Source organism: Oncorhynchus keta, chromosome 7, assembly GCF_023373465.1.
Source record: "Oncorhynchus keta strain PuntledgeMale-10-30-2019 chromosome 7, Oket_V2, whole genome shotgun sequence".
Lineage (NCBI taxonomy): Eukaryota > Metazoa > Chordata > Actinopteri > Salmoniformes > Salmonidae > Oncorhynchus > Oncorhynchus keta.
The window spans coordinates 55,295,065-55,301,496 of NC_068427.1; the positions used below are offsets into that span (position 1 = coordinate 55,295,065).

The 6,432-nt window shown below is 46.7% G+C and overlaps 1 protein-coding gene across 1 annotated transcript in view; it reads right to left on the reverse strand.

Moving 5' to 3' along the window:
* The window catches only part of myo10l3 (myosin X, like 3), a 298,563-nt gene that overhangs the window by 227,667 nt on the left and 64,464 nt on the right, over positions 1–6,432 (reverse strand).

Here is a 6,432-nt window from a genome sequence, read left to right on the forward strand (position 1 = left end):
GGACTGGTGTGTGTTCCTGTTAACAGTATTGGACTGGTGTGTGTTCCTGTTCTACAGTATTGGACTGGTGTGTGTTCCTGTTCTTACAGTATTGGACTGGTGTGTGTTCCTGTTTACAGTATTGGACTGGTGTGTGTTCCTGTTAACAGTATTGGACTGGGTGTGTGTTCCTGTTAACAGTATTGGACTGGTGTGTGTTCCTGTTCCTGTTAACAGTATTGGACTGGTGTGTGTTCCTGTTAACAGTATTGGACTGGTGTATGTTCCTGTTAACAGTATTGGACTGGTGTGTGTTCTGTTTGTATTGGACTGGTGTGTGTTCCTGTTTACAGTATTGGACTGGTGTGTGTTCCTGTTAACAGTATTGGACTGGTGTGTGTTCCTGTTAACCTGTGTGTGTTCCTGTTAACAGTATTGGACTGGTGTGTGTTCCTGTTCTATAGTATTGGACTGGTGTGTGTCCTGTTCTAGTATTGGACTGTGTGTTCCTGTTAACAGTATTGGACTGGTGTGTGTTCCTGTTAACAGTATTGGACTGGTGTGTGTTCCTGGTGTGTGTTTAACAGTATTGGACTGGTGTGTGTTGTAACAGTATTGGACTGGTGTGTGTTCCTGTTTACAGTATTGGACTGGTGTGTGTTCCTGTTCTATAGTATTGGACTGGTGTGTGTTCCTGTTAACAGTATTGGACTGGTGTGTGTTCCTGTTAACAGTATTGGACTGGTGTGTGTTCCTTCTGTTCTATAGTATTGGACTGGTGTGTGTTCCTGTTCTACAGTATTGGACTGGTGTGTGTTCCTGTTAACAGTATTGGACTGGTGTGTGTTTGTTAACCTGGTGTGTGTTCTAGTACTGGTATTGTTCCTGTTAACAGTATTGGTGTGTGTTCCTGTTAACAGTATTGGACTGGTGTGTGTTCCTGTTAACAGTATTGGACTGGTGTGTGTTCCTGTTAACAGTATTGGACTGGTGTGTGTTCCTGTTAACAGTATTGGACTGGTGTTCCTGTTGTATTGGACTGGTGTGTGTTCCTGTTAACAGTATTGGACTGGTGTGTGTTCCTGTTAACAGTATTGGACTGGTGTGTGTTCCTGTTTTGGATTGGTGTGTGTTCCTGTTTAACAGTATTGGACTGGTGTGTGTTCCTGTTAACAGTATTGTGTTTTGGACTGGTGTGTTCCTGTTAACAGTATTGGACTGGTGTGTGTTCCTGTTAACAGTTTGGACAGTGTTCCTGTTAACAGTATTGGTGTGTGTTCCTGTTAACAGTATTGGACTGGTGTGTGTTCCTGTTAACAGTATTGGTGTTCCTGTTAACAGTATTGGACTGGTGTGTGTTCCTGTTAACAGTATTGGACTGGTGTGTGTTCCTGTTAACAGTACTGGACTGGTGTGTGTTCCTGTTCCTGTTCCTGTTCTATAGTACTGGACTGGTGTGTGTTCCTGTTCTATAGTATTGGACTGGTGTGTGTTCCTGTTCTGGACTGGTGTGTTCCTGTTCTATAGTATTGGACTGGTGTGTGTTCCTGTTAACAGTATTGGACTGGTGTGTGTTCCTGTTAACAGTATTGGACTGGTGTGTGTTCCTGTTAACAGTATTGGACTGGTGTGTGTTCCTGTTTAACAGTATTGGACTGGTGTGTGTTCCTGTTAACAGTATTGGACTGGTGTGTGTTCCTGTTAACAGTATTGGACTGGTGTGTGTTCCTGTTTACAGTATTGGACTGGTGTGTGTTCCTGTTTACAGTATTGGACTGGTGTGTGTTCCTGTTTACAGTATTGGACTGGTGTGTGTTCCTGTTAACAGTATTGGACAGTGTTCCTGTTAACAGTATTGGACTGGTGTGTGTTCCTGTTTTGGACTGGTGTGTGTTCCTGTTCTATAGTATTGACTGGTGTGTGTTCCTGTTAACAGTATTGGACTGGTGTGTGTTCCTGTTAACAGTATTGGACTGGTGTGTGTTCCTGTTAACAGTATTGGACTGGTGTGTGTTCCTGTTTTGGACTGGTGTGTGTTCCTGTTCTATAGTATTGGACTGGTGTGTGTTCCTGTTAACAGTATTGGACTGGTGTGTGTTCCTGTTCTATAGTATTGGACTGGTGTGTGTTCCTGTTCTATACTATTGGACTGGTGTGTGTTCCTGTTTACAGTATTGGACTGGTGTGTGTTCCTGTTAACAGTATTGGACTGGTGTGTGTTCCTGTTAACAGTATTGGACTGGTGTGTGTTCCTGTTTTGGACTGGTGTGTGTTCCTGTTAACAGTATTGGACTGGTGTGTGTTCCTGTTAACAGTATTGGACTGGTGTGTGTTCCTGTTAACAGTATTGGACTGGTGTGTGTTCCTGTTTACAGTATTGGACTGGTGTGTGTTCCTGTTTACAGTATTGGACTGGTGTGTGTTCCTGTTAACAGTATTGGACTGGTGTGTGTTCCTGTTAACAGTATTGGACTGGTGTGTGTTCCTGTTAACAGTATTGGACTGGTGTGTGTTCCTGTTCTATAGTATTGGACTGGTGTGTGTTCCTGTTCTATAGTATTGGACTGGTGTGTGTTCCTGTTAACAGTATTGGACTGGTGTGTGTTCCTGTTAACAGTATTGGACTGGTGTGTGTTCCTGTTAACAGTATTGGACTGGTGTGTGTTCCTGTTAACAGTATTGGACTGGTGTGTGTTCCTGTTAACAGTATTGGACTGGTGTGTGTTCCTGTTTTGGACTGGTGTGTGTTCCTGTTCTATAGTATTGGACTGGTGTGTGTTCCTGTTAACAGTATTGGACTGGTGTGTGTTCCTGTTTTGGACTGGTGTGTGTTCCTGTTCTATAGTATTGGACTGGTGTGTGTTCCTGTTAACAGTATTGGACTGTGTGTGTTCCTGTTAACAGTATTGGACTGGTGTGTGTTCCTGTTAACAGTATTGGACTGGTGTGTGTTCCTGTTAACAGTATTGGACTGGTGTGTGTTCCTGTTAACAGTATTGGACTGGTGTGTGTTCCTGTTAACAGTATTGGACTGGTGTGTGTTCCCTGTTAACAGTATTGGACTGGTGTGTGTTCCTGTTAACAGTATTGGACTGGTGTGTGTTCCTGTTAACAGTATTGGACTGGTGTGTGTTCCTGTATTGGACTGGTGTGTGTTCCTGTTCTATAGTATTGGACTGGTGTGTGTTCCTGTTAACAGTATTGGACTGGTGTGTGTTCCTGTTAGTATTGGACTGGTGTGTGTTCCTGTTCTATAGTATTGGACTGGTGTGTGTTCCTGTTAACAGTATTGGACTGGTGTGTGTTCCTGTTAACAGTATTGGACTGGTGTGTGTTCCTGTTAACAGTATTGGACTGTGTGTTCCTGTTAACAGTTTGGACTGGTGTGTGTTCCTGTTAACAGTATTGGACTGGTGTGTGTTCCTGTTCTATAGTATTGGACTGGTGTGTGTTCCTGTTAACAGTATTGGACTGGTGTGTGTTCCTGTTCTACAGTATTGGACTGGTGTGTGTTCCTGTTCTATAGTATTGGACTGGTGTGTGTTCCTGTTCTAACAGTATTGGACTGGTGTGTGTTCCTGTTCTATAGTATTGGACTGGTGTGTGTTCCTGTTAACAGTATTGGACTGGTGTGTGTTCCTGTTAACAGTATTGGACTGGTGTGTGTTTGGACTGGTGTGTGTTCCTGTTCTATAGTATTGGACTGGTGTGTGTTCCTGTTCTATAGTATTGGACTGGTGTGTGTTCCTGTTATTGGACTGGTGTGTGTTCCTGTTCAGTATTGGACTGGTGTGTGTTCCTGTTAACAGTATTGGACTGGTGTGTGTTCCTGTTAACAGTATTGGACTGGTGTGTGTTCCTGTTAACAGTATTGGACTGTGTGTGTTCCTGTTAACAGTATTGGACTGGTGTGTGTATTGGACTGGTGTGTGTTCCTGTTAACAGTATTGGACTGGTGTGTGTTCCTGTTAACAGTATTGGACTGGTGTGTGTTCCTGTTAACAGTATTGGACTGGTGTGTGTTCCTGTTCTATAGTAGTTCACTAAACTACAGAGCATGTTGTCCGTGGAGGTTGTCGTCTCTGGCACTTTTGATATCAGAATGGATAATAACAGGTTTGTGGTAATTTGAAAGTGATTGATCCAACGAAGGCCAGGAGTGTTTCCAATTCACATGACCCGACAAGAAAAACTCCAGTCCTCTAGTCATAGCACAGATGGAAAGAGAAGCCATCTATAATAACATTTTGTCATGACCTACAAATAGGACCCAGAGTTTTACCCAACCAGGTCATGATCAGGGCTCCGGGCAGCCGAGCGGAAATGGAGGAAAACTCGCCTCCCTGCGGACCTGGCATCCTTTCACTCCCTCCTCTCTACATTTTCCTCCTCTGTCTCTGCTGCTAAAACAACTTTCTACCACTCTAAATTCCAAGCATCTGCCTCTAACCCTAGGAAGCTCTTTGCCACCTTCTCCTCCCTCCTGAATCCTCCTCCCCCTCCCTCCTCCCTCTCTGCAGATGACTTCGTCAACCATTTTGAAAAGAAAGTCGACGACATCCGATCCTCGTTTGCTAAGTCAAACGACACCGCTGGTTCTGCTCACACTGCCCTACCCTGTGCTCTGACCTCTTTCTCCCCTCTCTCTCCAGATGAAATCTCGCGTCTTGTGACGGCCGGCCGCCCAACAACCTGCCCGCTTGACCCTATCCCCTCCTCTCTTCTCCAGACCATTTCCGGAGACCTTCTCCCTTACCTCACCTCGCTCATCAACTCATCCCTGACCGCTGGCTACGTCCCTTCCGTCTTCAAGAGAGCGAGAGTTGCACCCCTTCTGAAAAAACCTACACTCGATCCCTCCGATGTCAACAACTACAGACCAGTATCCCTTCTTTCTTTTCTCTCCAAAACTCTTGAACGTGCCGTCCTTGGCCAGCTCTCCCGCTATCTCTCTCAGAATGACCTTCTTGATCCAAATCAGTCAGGTTTCAAGACTAGTCATTCAACTGAGACTGCTCTTCTCTGTATCACGGAGGCGCTCCGCACTGCTAAAGCTAACTCTCTCTCCTCTGCTCTCATCCTTCTAGACCTATCGGCTGCCTTCGATACTGTGAACCATCAGATCCTCCTCTCCACCCTCTCAGAGTTGGGCATCTCCCGGCGCGGCCCACGCTTGGATTGCGTCCTACCTGACAGGTCGCTCCTACCAGGTGGCGTGGCGAGAATCTGTCTCCTCACCACGCGCTCTCACCACTGGTGTCCCCCAGGGCTCTGTTCTAGGCCCTCTCCTATTCTCGCTATACACCAAGTCACTGGGCTCTGTCATAACCTCACATGGTCTCTCCTATCATTGCTATGCAGACGACACACAATTAATCTTCTCCTTTCCCCCTTCTGATGACCAGGTGGCGAATCGCATCTCTGCATGTCTGGCAGACATTTCAATGTGGATGACGGATCACCACCTCAAGCTGAACCTCGGCAAGACGGAGCTGCTCTTCCTCCCGGGGAAGGACTGCCCGTTCCATGATCTCGCCATCACGGTTGACAACTCCATTGTGTCCTCCTCCCAGAGCTCTAAGAACCTTGGCGTGATCCTGGACAACACCCTGTCGTTCTCAACTAACATCAAGGCGGTGGCCCGTTCCTGTAGGTTCATGCTCTACAACATCCGCAGAGTATGACCCTGCCTCACACAGGAAGCGGCGCAGGTCCCAATCCAGGCACTTGTCATCTCCCGTCTGGATTACTGCAACTCGCTGTTGGCTGGGCTCCCTGCCTGTGCCATTAAACCCCTACAACTCATCCAGAACGCCGCAGCCCGTCTGGTGTTCAACCTTCCCAAGTTCTCTCACGTCACCCCGCTCCTCCGCTCTCTCCACTGGCTTCCAGTTGAAGCTCGCATCCGCTACAAGACCATGGTGCTTGCCTACGGAGCTGTGAGGGGAACGGCACCTCAGTACCTCCAGGCTCTGATCAGGCCCTACACCCAAACAAGGGCACTGCGTTCATCCACCTCTGGCCTGCTCGCCTCCCTACCACTGAGGAAGTACAGTTCCCGCTCAGCCCAGTCAAAACTGTTCGCTGCTCTGGCCCCCCAATGGTGGAACAAACTCCCTCACGACGCCAGGACAGCGGAGTCAATCACTACCTTCCGGAGACACCTGAAACCCCACCTCTTTAAGGAATACCTAGGATAGGGTAAGTAATCCTTCTCACCCCCCCCCCCTAAAAAGATTTAGATGCACTATTGTAAAGTGACTGTTCCACTGGATGTCATAAGGTGAATGCACCAATTTGTAAGTCGCTCTGGATAAGAGCGTCTGCTAAATGACTTAAATGTGAATGTAAATGTAATGATCAGGAAAAACTCCAGGCTCCAGAAAAAGATATATACATTTTGCCACACCACTTTTGAACCTGTGGTTCCAGGGTTAGGGTTAGGGTTAGGAT